Source organism: Ruditapes philippinarum, unplaced genomic scaffold (genome assembly GCF_026571515.1).
Source record: "Ruditapes philippinarum isolate M1 unplaced genomic scaffold, ASM2657151v2 ctg4199_1_1_1_1, whole genome shotgun sequence".
In the NCBI taxonomy this organism is placed as follows: Eukaryota; Metazoa; Mollusca; class Bivalvia; order Venerida; family Veneridae; genus Ruditapes; species Ruditapes philippinarum.
The window spans coordinates 125,230-133,183 of NW_026860328.1; positions in this window are offsets into that span (position 1 = coordinate 125,230).

Genomic DNA, 7,954 nt, shown 5'->3' on the forward strand with positions numbered 1-7,954 from the left:
AATCAGTGTTCAGCTTACTACAGTGTTTAGAATAGTTCCTTTCAGATGAGGGAGATGCTCCCAAGCTATGGATTAGTACATGTATCAAAAAGAAGAAATAAGAAGCTTAAGTGTCCTTAATAGCACTTTTGTGTCTTTTACAGACAGCCTCTCAAGTGATGCTCTTCCTGGAACATTTTAGCATTAGAAAACATGTTGTCTTTCTAGAGGAAACCATACATGGTTAATGATAATATTCCAGGAAATTTACTAATTTTGTTAAGATAAGTTGAGTATTGTAACAAGTTTCTCAATCCAAGATCATTGATATTTGTTTATTTTCAGTGAAAATACAGATTACATCCAATATAAAGTGAGAAGTTTTTGATATATAATATAGAAAAGTTCACATAACTACAGTATACTAGTTGTATTCCAGCTTTAAAGAGAAAACAATCAATCCCTTTTATAAAAAGCAGAAAAGCAAGAAAAAAGTATAGTGCTGGCAATTAAAAATGTCAGTTTAGAGGCCCTAACTATTTTCTTTTCTAACTTTAAAAAAAAAAAAAAAAAAAAAAATTTCTTTCCTTACTGCATGCTCCAAAACCTTGCCAGAATATTTAAATACAACATAGAAAAAGCTGATTGCTATTATGCCCGACATTGAAAAGGACAATCAAAAGGATTTGATTCATCAATGGAGATTATGTAAATTTAGTATCCTTTGACCCTGATCGATTTTATTCCATACTAAATGTGTGGCTTTAATGACGTATATCAAGTATTCACTATTCACAAACATTAAATAGAGACACATTGAATTTAATATAAACAGGCTAAGTCTAAATCTTGAGAACTGAAACCTTGATATGCACATTTCAGCTTCATAAAACAATCAAGTCTGTATGGATATCATTATTGATGTAAAAATCAGTTGTATTGCATTTCAAATGTAGAGCATATATTAACTGTTATACACCACTGTTCATTGCTACTACAGAGTTACAAGAAACTTTTGTGGAACACCAATCTATATATTAACAGTCAGCCCCCCATCTCCATCAAAGTGTCAGGGAGGGTGAAGAGCATAGTTTATACATGTACCTTTTATTTAAAGGGTACAGTATCTTCTGATTGTTCTGGCAAGACTGGGTTAAGTCAACACTTAATTCTCCAGGTGTAGTGGGTTACAATTGAATTGTGCATATCATTTATCTAATACTGTATATTTTACTGTATGATTACAAAAACAACATTCATTGTACTGTTCCTTCTTCAATCCATTATGACTGCGGTTCAGCGGGAAATTGATTTAAATAAGTATAATATAAAATCATGATCCAGATATAACTCAAAATACTAGAAATATATACAAACATCTTGGCATATCATACTTACATAATAGTATTTCAATCTATTTAACAGCAATGTACCAGCTACATAACTTTTCCACTTTTTTATCTTTCAGCATTTATATTGGTGTTAATGGCATCTTTTCTACATTTATATTGGTGATACTAGAATTTTTACCACACTTACACAAAATAGTGATTATAAATGGCATATATTATGCCACATTAATATTAATGATAATAACATCTACATGTATACCATGTTTATATTTGTGATAACTGTACATGTATCTATTCAAGAATTGTATTGGTGATAATGACATCTTTGCCACTATTGGTGATAAATGACAACATTTTGCCACTTTTTGATGTTATTTTTTCTTTTCCCCCCTATTGGTGATAAGGTCTTTGCCTATTGGTGAATAAATTAATATTTTATATGTGATTTTGGCAGTCTATGCCAAAATTTTATATTGGGGGTTTGCATTAGGGCAGTCTATGCCACAGAACAAGAAACGAGAGCTTTCAGGAAAAATTATAGCATATACAGTCTTAATTTGGCAGCTCAAACTCATTTCTACCTTAAACTTTTTCAAATGAATAATGGACTGTTCAAAATTATAAGGACTTCCACACCAAACCAGGTGCCAGAAACTTTACTCATTGTTTAGTAGAGGTCTGTTTCAGGTGTGTTAATAACCTTATAGCTTTCTACACAATCACACTAAAATATATTCTGCATAAACTAAATTCAAAGCTGACCAGGCCCATAACAAAAATTAAGCTTCTTTTCATTAACTTACCAAGCTGGCTATGTAAATAAATTGTTGATCTTGTTGAAAGCAATTCTAACAAAGTATTGTGTTTTCATTAGTATGAATCAATTGAAAAACTGTGTAGAACAATTGAAAATTCAGACAATTGTTAAATCTTTACTGAAAACCAATTACCAAGATCATTGATTTTTCCCTATATCTGTCTTCATGCAGTTACTCTTAGCTAATCTACATCCCAGACCCATATTAACATCTCTTTGTCAATCATTAAATGGTATTATTGTTAGTATACAACAAGTGAAATAAACGCACTTCAAAAAAGTGAGCCCGAGTATAGGTGTAAATTAGAAGAAAAAGAATTAGGTGTAAATTAGAAGAAAAAGAATTAAACACAGAATTTTCTTTTATTTGTAACATTGTAACTATACTTTCTTTCAACTACTTTCTTTCAGCCAATATCTATGGTATATATAATGCATATATATATATATAAATTTATCAATTTAAGGAAATAATTGTTTTAATATCTGATAGAAATCACAGAAATCAGTTTGTTTAATAGATTCCTTGCATGTTTGTTACAGTATGTCTGGTATATAATTATATATAACTGGCAATTAACATACAGAGTGCTCCTGGGGTCCTGTTGAAGTACAATCAAGATTTCTTCCTCAAAATACCTGCTGGTTTAATCAGAAGGAAGATATTATCTTTTTCTACATCAAAAATATTGACATTACCATTGTATGTTTCCCACTTTGAGAAAGCTAACAAACACACATAACTTACCATAAAGAAAATTTAAAAAAAACATTATTTCTAGCCCAAGTGGCCTGCATGATAACTAAACTGACTTAAAACCCAAAGTAATCATGGTAGCAGTTTATGTAAAGTACAAACAACATGTCAGGATGATATTTGAAAAGGTATGATATATAAATAATAAAATATCTTTAAAATTATTTCCTCCAATGCTGAAGAGTCATGCAATCAACAGTGTAGAGTCGGGCCTGACAGTAAAGACATGCTGGACGGACTGGCTTCATACAGTTGGTGCTATTTAAAATGCCTTCATTACACCTAACAGTCTGTCATTTATGCAATACATGGACATCATGCCAGAACTGGTACAAAACCCAGAAGCACTCAATTAAGGCCAACTGCCATTCAAAATAATTCACTCTTAACCTACTGAATTTGTTTAATGAATTTGCCCTGCTTTGTTATCTGGCACGGTCCATTTGAATTTTAAAAGATCTCACTAACAAAATACAAAGCTTGAGCTAGTTACTGTACCAACAGTTAGAGTATATGAGTATATACATGTAGAGTCTAAGCTGGCTCTATAATGGTGACAATGGCTAATCACTTCCGGTTGTAGCAGGTTAGTAGACTAGTTAATTAATTTGAAAAAGAAATGTGATATATCCTACATTTAATTACCCAATTCATTCAAATGAAAATATATTATTAATGAATATATATACTTTACATATATTAATATAATTGTATATAAAATAAAGAATATCAATCCCAGGATTGTAGTTTAATAAAAAACTAGTTTTAAACTACAGAAAATCCAAACAAAACTAAATTAAGGTGATGAAAGTAATTGTTTTAACCATGTTTACATGTAACACCCATTTTATGATTTATAAGTAAACTTTGATATAATTTAACAACAGCCATTAACATATTGTTCCCTCTTGATACACCTTTCATTTCATCGAATATAAGAGAACAGAAAAAGTTATACAAAAATAAAACTTTGCAACTTGTTAAAAGAGAAATACAATATTTATTACCTTATACTTCATTTCTGTAATAAAAAGAATAGTTTGTAAGAATTTCAGAAACCTGACATAATCATGGTCTTGGTTTTGGAGTAATGATTATCATGTAACTTCAGGATGTCGGATGTGTGACTGTACTGAACTAAAAAAAATCCACAGATAAGAGCCTGAAACGCTTGTAATAAAATTTGAGTTGACAAAAAAATACCTGTCACTAGATCTTGATCATGGTTATAAGTCTGATGCATGCTAAACATTCAAACATTAGGATTAATGACAATGTCAGTGTACATTATTAATTAACATTTTTAAAGTTATCAGCAGGCATGCCAGCATCAATAATTAAAGAGCATTTAGGCAAGGTAAATATACATGCAGTCAGGTGATAGACTGAGTTTCGTATCAAAATCCCTTAAATATAATAATAGAGGAAAAGATGGTTCAAGCTGGACAAGTATAACTTAAGCATGCCATGGTGAGGTAAGGATGTTAAAAAAAAACACAATAAATTATGCTTGTTAATTTAATTCTAATTTGTTTTCAGTAAGCATATTATTAAGATGAGATAAGTGAATTTTTAATGATATGTAGCATATTGTCAATATTATCACTTTAATAAAGCAACTTTGTTTTTTTTTCTCGTTTTTTTTTGATGAACAGTGAATTGGTAAAAAATATTTCATATAAAAATAGAGTGTTTATAATAGTTTTCAATTACTTCATCTTTCTACATATTGTACATGTACTGGTATATATCTTCATTGAAAAAGGAAATAATGAGATTTTTACTTTCCATCATTACAACAAGAATTTGTTTTACATTTTGCTGCGGCAATTATTTACAATTAAGTCTATCAATTGATAAATTTAACATCCTTTAACTTGATATTAATTATCAAAGCTGAGATACAAATTTGGCCATTCAATGAATCTTGTGATAATAAAAATTCATTAGAGATAATTTATGGATGAGTCATACAAAAAAATAATGTTTTGTGACTCATGATTAAAAATAGCAAATGAAAGAAACCATTGAAATAATGTTTAACAAGTTAATAAATTGCTAAACCCTATATAAATAGTTAAATTTTCATCTTTGTTAATTGGTGAAATTAGTTATATAAATTAATTCAAATGTAAAGATTCTTAAATCTACTTTATTTGTTTACATTTGCCCATTATTATAGGTTCCCATCACTAATGGATAATTTAGAAAGATATCTTACATTTTTTAAATAACCCAATGAATAAGATGATGTAAAGAATCAATGCATCAATGTAATGTAAGAGTGGATGATTCATCTTTACATCAGATATCATCATTGTGTTCATCATAGTGCTTATTTAGTGGTAAATATGTGTAATAAAGAACCAGGTTTTGCATAATGATTATGAAAAAAGTATGTAGATCTATCAAATATATTTAACTTTCACTTTTAACTTTCAAAATGGCCTTGGCATTGCACCTGTATGACCACCTCTGAAAAAATAATGATAAAGAAAGTAGAAAAATAGTAAACTTACTGACTCTATATCGACCGGTTTTGGGAAGGGGTTTCTCTTTTTCCTTGGCGGTGATATTCTAATCTCAGGAGCAACGTGAAACATGTTAAATTAAATATATTTCAGCTTATTTTCATTATTCCAATCAAGGTCAATTTTCAGCTGTCTGCTATAGACTGGATTTGGAATCGATAGCCAGTCCGTACTTGGACGAGTTCGATTGCAAACTCTGAGCACTACAGGGGAGATCACAAACTCCTCGCAGCGGTTACTTCGCTTTATAAGTACACTAAAGCCGAAGCATTAAGGGGAGATCACTGTGTGGAGATTGGAGATCACTGCTTGAGTGGTTCAAGGTACGACACCACTATTTATGTAATTAAAACCTTTGAAACCAAAAGAAAAACAATAAACTTAGGTACAAAAATGTTACCAGCTGTATTATGTCATCATTTAAATTGCAATAATGGTTTTATGATGCTGCAATATTACGTTTTCACTTTAAAAACAACTAAATTTTTTTATTGATCAGTATCTTTAAATATTCAAATGATCTTTACCTTTGTAATGCAAAATTATGTTTGCAAACATTTAAATAGCGCAAAGAACATTTGGAATTATAGACGTATGCACACATTGTATCAGACAATTATGATTTTTCTACAAAAATGAGTAGGCCTAATTTTAATGCTGTTCTGTTTTACAATTTAAAATATACAGTATATATAGCCTGAAGCCGTAAATTTTGATTAAAAAATATATTTTTGAAATCATAAAAAAAGCTATATATCTGGATAAAAACATGTACACTTCATACTATTATTGTATGATGACGATGTGGCTTATTAGGTATGTAGACCTAGCTTTTAGCTAATGTTTCTTCCACCAGCGTACACCTCTACTGAACACTAAGATACAAATAACTGCCCATTGAGGTGTCCAAAACATAGAATTTTCAGATCTTTTCTTACACACATGGCAATTTATGCAAATTACAACTCTGGACTTACTATAAACGTATTATTGTATCCATATCTATGCTTTTTCACTAAACTTCTTTTTTTTACTTTTGCCAGAGATGTACTGGTTGGGGACCACCAAAACTGGACAACCACCAAAACCGGACGGCCAAGAAAATGCTTAATTTAGTATTTTCTTTGTTCAGTGGTTGTCAGTCACTTTAATTTTTATCAACAATAAGTGCATGTTTCTTTTAAAATTAAGTAAATGAATTTATTTCAACCTCTGTAAATGGTAATATTTTAATGTCTATTTCAAGAATGTTAACATTGAAATTCGGGGGTCAAGAAAGCAATGCCTGACCTCATATACCAGCTATAATCATTTGCAGAGTGAATAATAGAATATCTAAAACTTCAGCATTTGTTGCTGACATATTGTATATCATGTTACAAATCAAAAATCAAAACACCCAGGCTTTTATCTGAATTAAATCACATCATGTACATATCTGTCCAGACACATGGTACTGTAGTGTAGACAATTTAGGTAATTTTGATACCCTCCTTGTCGAGCCTTAGATATAAGTGTCAATACAATCAGAAATAAACAAACTAGTTTATTAGTTAGAACACGGATTTATATTACAGGGATCGGACACTCCCAGTTAACCCTATATAAATGCTTAAATATCTTGTCGTGCACCCGATAAAGGTACATCGATCGATAATTTATCGGCGCTAAGCGAAAATGCCCGTTCGCAACGGATACCTACTTTACAAAATACCATATAGCTTTTCCATTTATTATCCGATTTTTGAAATTTAAAGTTTATTTTCAAGAAAAATGCTTGTTTAATTCAAATATCTAATTTATTTTTTGAAGATATAGACTATCTGTCTGCAACGACGATTAAGAAATTAACTTGACGAAGTCCGCGGTAAATTTACATTTTTTTTTATATAAAAAGCAGATATTTGAAATTTATTATTACGGTAACATAATAAATTCAATTTCAAAATAAAAAAGAAGCCGATGGAAGTTATTCACAGTTGATCAAAGATGCAATATTTAAGATTTATTTGTGTATGTAGTCAAATTAATTGACGCACAATTGTTTTACGGGTAATGTATTGCGGGCTTTACAATTCGCTCAACACGTAAAGTAAATTTATTCATTTTTTTAAAAACAAGATATTGCTGATATTGTCAATACATGTATTGCCATTTTCATAGGATATTTAAATTTTCTTCATCATTTATATCATTATTATTTTTTGTAAATCTGTTTTCAAATGTCGGTGCAGTGAAGTAGACAATCATCGTAACAGTAAAGTACTCTCGTGTGGCTGTCTCGATTCCGGCCTTTTAATGTCACTCGTATATTTTAATTATTTCACTCGTATATTTTAATTATTCTTTTTATTTGAATGCCTGTAGAAAGATATTTCTGATATTTTTAATGTAACGCTAAAAAAAAAACAATAAAAATCTTTACAGTTTGAGTCAGTATTATGCGAAATAAAAGTAACTGTTTGAAGTTTAATTACTTTTGAAGGGGGTTAATTACCAGGTAACAAGTGATAATTGA